The sequence below is a fragment of the Dermacentor silvarum genome, chromosome 10 (genome assembly GCF_013339745.2).
Source record: "Dermacentor silvarum isolate Dsil-2018 chromosome 10, BIME_Dsil_1.4, whole genome shotgun sequence".
Classification (NCBI taxonomy): Eukaryota; Metazoa; Arthropoda; class Arachnida; order Ixodida; family Ixodidae; genus Dermacentor; species Dermacentor silvarum.
In genome coordinates this window covers 30,909,642-30,918,954 of record NC_051163.1, presented here as the reverse complement: position 1 = coordinate 30,918,954, position 9,313 = coordinate 30,909,642, and positions in this window count along the sequence as shown.

Here is a 9,313-nt window from a genome sequence, read left to right as displayed (position 1 = left end):
GGTCCTTTGCGTTGCTGGTTGGGCAAAGAAAGAATGCCTCTGTGCACGAAGAGCAGGTCACGTTCTTGTACTACAGATTCTTCGCTTCTATTTCGGCTGCTACTAGGCCGTTTTAAAGAATTCTTGTGGTAGAATATTCCTTGGAAGACACTTTACAGCTTTTATAGTATAACTAAAATTTTCCACTGGGCCCTGGCGAATGGTCCTCTTAAATTTCTGAGGGGCCCATCAAGGGGTTGTACAAATTAGATGAGTTGTTTCTATGTAAACCTCACATTGACAAGCTTTGCAAAAATCTCGGCAAGGCTTGTTATATTCTGCTCAAGAGCCGAAATTGTTTTGATACAGAAACCCTTCGAGAAATTTATTTCAGCTTGTTTCACAGCCATCTGTGGTACTGTGTTGCATCTCTGGGCCATTCATACATTGAGCCATTTATAAAGCTTCAAAAGAGGGCTGTCCATTTTATGACTTCCTCACAATACAATGCTAACACGACACCGCTCTTTCAACACGTACACATTTTACCATTTACTTCATTACTAAATTTTTAAACTCTTGTAATGGTTAATAGTAGCATCGTTGCTGACTACCCACTCTCTGCTACCAACTTTACCGAATCAGGACGCTGTACACGCAGTGCACTAAAACAAAATTTTCTGGTTCCAAAGGCTTGTAATGTGTGTGGTAAACGGAGAATTTGAAGTGTTGGAGTAGTCGAGAGGAACGTTCAGCCCACGTAAGCTAGAAATGCAACTAATTTTCAGAGATAATTAAAACTGCATTTTCGTGATCTTCTTTCGTATGTTTATTAATACATTCACCGCTTCCTTTCTCTTCTTTCTGGTGCATTTCCTTTACTTGTAGATGTTCAATGATACCGTTTGCATTTTGAAGATTCTTTGTATTGTATTCTCTACTTCTTCTAATGTAAAGTGCATATTGTTGCTGAGTTTTAAGTACATGTGTCTGTGCAAAATTAATTGCTTTGCTTCCTCTACATTTTTATGGATTGCAACTGGCCTTGAGCTAGGGATCCCAATGTATTTGTTCACATTATGTTTTACTCTGTACTGTACGTAAGAAATAAAGTTTAATTCAAGGAAACATTTTTCTCACAGGGCCCCCTAGCCTGGAGCTGCAGCCCCCTTAGCCCATAGGTTAATCTGGCCCCAGTAGTAACTAGTATCACGAATGCAAGTTTTGGCTTGCCATCCCTTTTATCAGGTTAACATTGATTTGCACAGCAGAAATCCTAACATTCATTGCATGCAGAAAACAGCCTTAGATCAAAGGATGCAAGTTGCTTGTGTCCTGAAGAATCTAAACCTTGTTTGGGGTTTTCTGGAATGAAAGCAGTTTAGGTACCTTAGTCTGAAACTCTATTTTGCTTGACTGCAGCATTTATCATGGATGCGAAGTGGGTGTTGTGACAGAAAGCCAGTGTGCACATACCAGAAAAAGTACTGCAATGCCGCTCAAAAGTTTTCTAGGTGTTTGTGCAAAGCCACAATTAATGTACGGGAATAACATGACAGTGGTCATAACTTAAAGCAACGGTTCATTACAGATGGGATACACATGTATGCAGTGGCGCACCGACGGGGGGGGGGATTCGGGGGTTGTAACCCCCCCCCCCCCCTGAGGCCGACTTAACCCCCGCATTCCTTCCTTCCATTCTTTCCTTACGCATTTGAGTACTGCAACTAAGATGTAAGACGCGCAATCGTCTGCACACTCGCAAAAAGCGCATTTTTTTTTTACAATTTCCCGTGAAGAAATTGAAATTAGTGCTGTTTAGGTGGTATTGGCAAACTGTCAACCCCCCCTGACAGAGATCCTGGGTGCGCTACTGCATGTATGGTCACATAAACATAATGGTGCAAGCTTGACATATAAGTGATAGTCCTTTTTAAGATACAAGTGGCATGGTGACATACCGGGAATGAATGCTTGTTATTTCTTTATTCCCAAAATTATCAGTTGTACAATACTTGTGCCCCGATACAATGACGTATCTCTGAATCACAGATGTCACATCCTATCTGCCCTGTGAAATACTTTGCCACATGAAATGGAAATCTCATTGACATAGTCAGTTATAGATTTTGCATTAGTTTTATGCTGTTTCTTGCAGTCTTGTCTTTCATGAGTACTTGCATAGTATGGAAAAGGGTACCTTGACATTCTAAATGTTATCTATATATGACCACACAACTATTATTTTTTCCTAATCAGAGGAGGCTCTCGTGTCATTATATTAATTGAACTTCTTTAACAATGAATATGCGACAAGTACTTGCATGTGAACAAGTGTATGCAGCCTCCCAAAAGCAAGCACGTTTACGAAAGTATCTTTCAGTCATATTGGCAAGAAAACTTTCCCATAGGCTTTTTTTTACGCGAAAGGTGACCACACATTTCTTGATCTAGCAGACTGATCTTTTATGCTACAAGTCTGTGCTGCTTTCCTTGCAACGAGTAGTTTTACATATGTCTACAACACGTAGGTCCTTCATCGGCTATTCTTTTTTTTTCTACAACTTTGATGTTTTCTTAGGAACAATATATTGCACGTTTTTGAAAGCTAGCCATTCAGAGGCCATTCTTTCTTGAAAAGCTTCTTTGCAGCCAGGCTCTAAAGTTGTTGATAGACTGTTTATGTCGATTTTTTTACGTAACAATTAGTAGCCTTGCATTTAAAACTTATCCTTTGTGCCCAATATTTAGCTCTCTTTTTGCACTAGTTAAGGTGTGGTACCTTATTTTTTTATATGCAAATAAATATTGTTACTACAGGTATTTGTGTCGTCGTATGACTATTGAATATTTGATAAATAATATTTTATTCAATTCGTATTTGAAAATGTTTACATTCGCCCACCTTTACTTCTTGTACAATGCACAAAGAGGCACGCAAGCCATAGTGGTGCTTAATGAAGTCTCTTTTTGCTGCATGTAATAGTCGCAAAAAGCAGCTTCTCACAGGGAACTTGATTGTGTTGTCTTGTGTATTGTTCTTCTGCCATATGTATTCTGAATTGATAATTATATCACAGACAGATATATAACCTCTAAATGGAACAGACATTTCTTTGTTACACATGAACTCGCACCCTGTTCAGCTGGCTTTCAGTTACGCTGATTGTGGCCAGCCTCTATAGAGTATGTCTGCAATGTGGTATGAGGGTATGTGTGCAGTGCTACTGTTAAGCCAACTATTGTTCTCACAGCAATGTATTGAGTAAGGTTATTGCATAATTATTATTTAAAAAAAGACAGCATTAGCCCAGGTTTTAAGGGTGAGAAAATGCTTGGTGCACTTCACCAAGCATACAGACAGCATATAATGTGACTACATACCATGTGCTAGTTTGTATTTACAAAGTGTTTACAAAATGGGGAAGGTGGCAGTGAGACTCCTTGGGGAAGCAACACTTCAGTTGTACTGATGGTACGGCGTGACCATATAATTTCCTTATTGCTTGGTTAAAAATATGGTGGGTTACAACCTATGAAATGCCACACCAGCAAGGCTGAACATCCATCCTTACTTTTCAGTGGCTTAAATACGCCAATGTGTTGTTGAGCCTGTGTTGTTGAGATTCCGAAATATCGCCTCGTGTGCCACGTTGTCAGATGCCCCCTTCAGGTCTAGCGCAAGAATGGCCCGTGGTGTGTGGCAGGGATGACAATCTCCTTCTTCAATTGCATTAGCACGTCCTGGGTCTCAAGATGTCGTATAAAGCCAAACATGGGGTCTCGCATTTGCTGGGTTTCGTCCAGGTGTTGTTGGAGGCATTTGAGTACTATCCTTTTCATGATAATGCTTATGCATGATGTGAGGGATATCAGCCACAGGTTGTCAATGTGCGGGGACTTGCCCGGTTTGGGGATAAAGCATACTTCAGCTGTTTTGAATTCTTGTGATAGCTTGCGTGATGTCCAAAAGCCATTGAAGGGGTCTAGAAGCGTCTCTAGGGCCTGATCTTCGAGGTTAGCCTCGAAGATTCTGGTCAGGCCCGGGGGCACTGCTTCGCTGGCTTTTTTCATCAATGGAACAACGACATAACACAGAATGAACAAACACGAGTGCTGTGTGACACGGTCATATTCCATCATGTAATCAATTGTACGCTCACTTTTAACTTGGCAGCTACTAAAAAAAAACTAAGTAAATCAACAAGCCGTAGTTGAATATTCACTCGTGTGCTCGGTGATGACGAGAAGTGACTTGTCGATCTACACAGCTGTATTCCGCGATAATAGAACCATCTGTATAAGAGTATGTTAATATATAGGGCGTTCATTTTAAAGTGTTACGGAATTTTTAAAAATCGCCTGTGGCAGGTAGCATAATTCTTATCGTTGAGCTGGGGGGGGGGGGGGGTTATTCGATGAGGTGGACATTAGTAGCACAAAAAATCGAAACACATATTCAAGTAACAAAAATTGACTAATGAACTTCTTAGTTAATTACTTTACGACACATATTGCAATTTCCGAATTATAGCCGGTGAGCTTGCAAGACGCATCCACTTGAAATGAATTTCCAGGATGACGCCAGCTTTGAGATATTATTTTCCAAAGTGTGGGACGAAATACATGGGCGTTCCAGTTACTTTAGTGCTTCAATGTATAAAACAGCATTTTGGTAAAAAAGTAAGTGGAACAACAGTGCATTTTTAGGGCGAGTTTGATGGCACATATCTCCAAACTGGCATCATTCTGGAAATTCATCCCAAGTGGATACGCCTGCCAAGCTCACCGGCTCCAATTCGTAAATCACAATATGTGCTGTACAATAATTAACTAAGAAGTTGATTAGTCATTTTTTAATTAGTTCAATATGGGATTTCTCGTGTTACTAATGTCCGCCTCATCGAATAACCCAGCTCAACGATAAGAATTATGCTACCTGCCACAGAGGATTTCAAAACAAATTTTAAAACTTATAAATGAACACCCCGTATAACGCTGCGGCGCTTCAGCGTGCTACGCTGTTGCTGCGACAAATCCCTTGTTCATTGGCTTAAAAACGCACGCGCGATCTTGCAAGCTTTCGCTAGCACATCTACAAAAAATGCGCCGTCACGCCGCACACAACCGAGTACATAGCGATGTATGTTGTTACAACAGTATGCGGTAGCAATGATTAAAAAAAAAAAGAAAGGAAAGGAAAACGAAAAAAAAAGGCGCAGGTAAGATCACTGCATGCGCGCCAACGCAACACATGCAGTCAACAGAGTATGACAGTGCAAGAGTTTTGCGTTTTCGCCGTGACGCGGAAGCTTGAACCCACGCCGACAAAAATGTGCCAGTGTCGTCTGCTGTTGACGATAGTTGCCGACTTAGAACATCTTTGCCCCGCCTCTCGGTTGCCGGCTCTTAACATACGTCGCGTCCCCAAATCGGAGTGCGGATGCCGGCACATGCGAACCGCTCGAGCTCATTAATCAGAAAATTACCTAATAAGAAAACAAACGTAATAACAAAATCCTGGCTCGGGCCAAAATTTTGCTGGTCGCCAGCACACAAACGCTGCGACCGCGCTGTTGCATGTTGCCAGTCGCTGGTTATCTGTTTTGCCAGCCAGAGGGCGCATGCGTACGGCACCGCTCGCGCCGGTCCCAGCGTGAATCGAATTTTGTGCCCGGTCCGCCGCCACTGAACCGCCAGCATGCGGTGCGGCTTGCGGCGATGAGCGGCTCGAGCGTGTACAGGCCTTAAGCCGCGAATGCACCGCACGGCTGAAGAGGCTGCCGTACGCGAACGTAAGCGCGAGCGCGATCGTGCCCCGTAAGGCCGATGTGAGTATGTGCGTGTTCTCAACGGCTACATGATATAAAATAAAGGCTGTGCGACTTAACCAAATGCGTCTTCATTCAACTTCAACGTTCAAAAAATACAATCCTAAACAAGCAATCAAATCACATACGCATCGCATCGGGTACCTTGGGTTCGTTGCGTGGTCGTTGGCTTTGGACTTTGATTCAGTTTGCATGGGCGAAAGCTTCGCGTTCATCCATCTTTCTTTAAGAAAGGGGCTTTGATTTTTCTCATCGGCTGCGGAAAAAGTTAGCGATGGCGCTACATTTTTGCGAAGTAGGTGTCTTTAGCAGACATGATAGATCACCTTCAAACCTGTAAAAAAAGAGAAAGAAAAATGGAGCCCGTGCCTAATAGAAGGAATTTCTGAACGCCGGTTATCTCATTTGTCGCGGCGTCCGCGAAGGCGTGCAGTGTCGAAGCTGTTACTTTCCAAGGGCCGTTTGTACAGACGTCACACGTTCAACCGAAGCCTCACATGAATTCGAGTTTATTCTTGACGAAGGCAGTCGTATCAATATGCATGAGCTTTTTGTTGTATTTTTCAGTCGCGCTGTCCGCGTGCACGCCTTGCGCGCCCCGAGTAAATACACAATTGATATTCTTGAATGTAACAATTCACGCCCAGCGTAAGTATAAATGACTATCGTGCATATCCGGCGTGGCGTACTTGCTCGTTGCATGGTACACTGGCATTTTTGCATTTCGCCACCATCGAATTGCGGCCGTCGCGGCTGGGATAAAATACAAAACAAAATTAGATTGGTTGCTTCGTTTGCTTTAACAAAGAGTGGTGCTCCATACTTATTCAAGCGCAATAGATTGGGACGTTAAAAAATCGTCATAAACTGACGCTACATTCAGTAAAGGAGTTTGAATTCGTTTTTTTTGTGTAATAATCAACGTTTCCCCGCAAAAATGGGTCAAACTACAGATCTGTAAGAACATTTAATTACGTTAAATCAATTATGTCTTGCTGATGAGTGACCCTTTACTGTCCTGCCTAAAGCTGCTGTTTCTGTGGACTGTGCTACTGGATGCCTTGCTGCTGCGAGAATGCACCGGTAAACCAGTGCTAACTTGTTGATTAATAAATATTTCTTTTGCGGGATGTATATGTAATTGTTTAACCCGAGAGATTGTTAAATATAATTTTGTTCCCTCGGTAGACCCGCCCATGTTGGTGTGGCAATATATTTTTCTCGTTTCTTAATCACGTGAAATATTCGGTGTCCGACTCCATATTCCAAGCCAGAGTTCACCGAATATTGGAATTCGATTCCAAAAGTTCGCTATTTCGGAACTAGTTTCTATCATAAGGGCTGCGTCATGACGTCAACTGCGTTCTGAAAAAAAAATAAAAATAAAATGAAGGCGCTTCGTATGAGATTAACCATTGATCATTTCTTGCTGAAGAACAAAGAAAAGAAAAGATACATTAACTACATTTGTTGTGGTGCAAGATGGAGCGTAAAATATTTGCATAGTGTAGACAAATGTAAGACATATTAACAGGAAGCAACCAAACAAGCAAAAAGGAAAGGATAAAGCGTATACTCAGACTTTACTAAAACTGTTGCGTAAGTACCAAGATCCAAAGCTCTCATAATTATAAACAAAAACGGAAATAAATTAAAATAACACTAAAATGCCATTAGGTTGACGCACTGTTTCGACAGATTGATCAGATTACCGATATCTGATATCGCACAAACTAGTTTATCCAATTATCCGTAAAACAACGAATTTCTTCTCACCCAGAGTTCCGGGCTCTTTTTATCTTGATTCAGGCGCAGATAACAACAGCGGGGCAAAAAAAAAAAAAAAAAGTTCTTCGCCGTTTGCGGAAAAGAAGGCGTTACAAAAGCACACGACCGAAAAGAAAACAAAAAGAAAGGAATAAATATATCGCGTGCATTCACCAGCCTCAAGTTTGCGTGCTGCCCTGATCAATATTGAAACGAAGTGGACATAAACATGAATAAACGAAATGCACAATACTTCTTTCTCACTTTGGAACAAAACAAAACCATGCTAGCGTATAGTTTTCTCGCTCTGCTGTTTATTTTGTACCTTTTTATGTTCTTTTTTTTTCCCAAGTCAGTGAGTGATTGGCTTTCGGGAACACTTTCCCCGCGAATGGGCGACGAATCGATGTATTGGAAGAGGGAAAGGGCGTTCTCTGGCGTCGGCTCGGCGGATGGATGTGGAACTCGTGGGAAGCTGGGAGAACGGGAGCCAGATCATGATCGTGATGTTGCAGCCGTTGCACTGGGATCATAATCGCGAAACGCACCCAGATACACGAAGCGTGCTCGCTCGCTCTCTCGTGCACGCACGCACGCACGTACAGAGAGAAGAGAGACCGAAGAAGAAAGAGAAAAACAATGCCCAGTGCTCCCAGTATAAAACAGTGAGCTGGAACACACTTAAGCATCATTCCCATTAGGCCGGCACAACAGCGTCTTCCTTTTCCTTTAAACCGTTGGCCGCAGCGTTTTCCGTCCTGTAAACTGCTCTCCCCGACAGACGGCAGACCAAAATCGGGTGTCGTGTCCGCCTATAGTGTGAATGAGCCTTTACCGGTGATCACAGTATATAAACCAGTACTTTGTAAGATACTGGAATTGAATTGAATTCTGGGGCCTTACGTGGCCAAAACCACGATTTGATTACGAGGCACGCCGTGGCGGGAGGACACCGAATTAATTTTGACCACCAGGGGATCTTTAACGTGCGAGATGCCGGAACAAACCGCTCAATGGTTCTAGTATGAACTAATGAGCTGGAAGCCACCGGAAGGCACTGGTTCTTCCGGTAGGGTCTCGTTAGGTGTACAGCAGCGATAGCTTGAAGGGACACTGAATATTTTGTGGTTTTACGTGCCAAAACCACGATCAAATTGTGAGTGCCGCCGTTGTGGAGACTCCGGATTGATTATAACCACCTGAGGTTGTTTAACCCTTACCTAATCTAAGCACACGAGCCTTCTTGCATTTTGCCCACATCTAAATGTGGCCGCCGCGGCCTGGGTCGAATCCGTGACCTCAAGCTGAGCACCGCAACGCCATATCTCCTGGGCTATACCGCGGTGGGTTAGAGGGATACTGAAAAAAAAAATAAAAAATAAAAAACATATTCTTAAAATGTATTAGGGCTTGCCTGTTAATCGGATGGCGGTTTTGGCACGTGAAACGTCAGAAATGTTTTTTATAGCAAGACAACCACTCGTGTATAGTAAGAGCAGATTTGTCAGGTCAACAAAGACGCAAAAGAAAAAAGACACGTTTCGATGTAGCCCGAAGGTGCCGTACGAGCCCGCCATGAACGTCTTATAAACTTTGACAGCATCTACTCGGATATAGTTAGTTGTTGGCTAGTAAAGGAGTGCACTGAATCCTAAACGAAGCTAGAGCTCCACATAGCGAGCTTTGTGTTAGGTTTCGGAGTCCAAAAAATGGTAAAATACGAGAAAACATTTTGT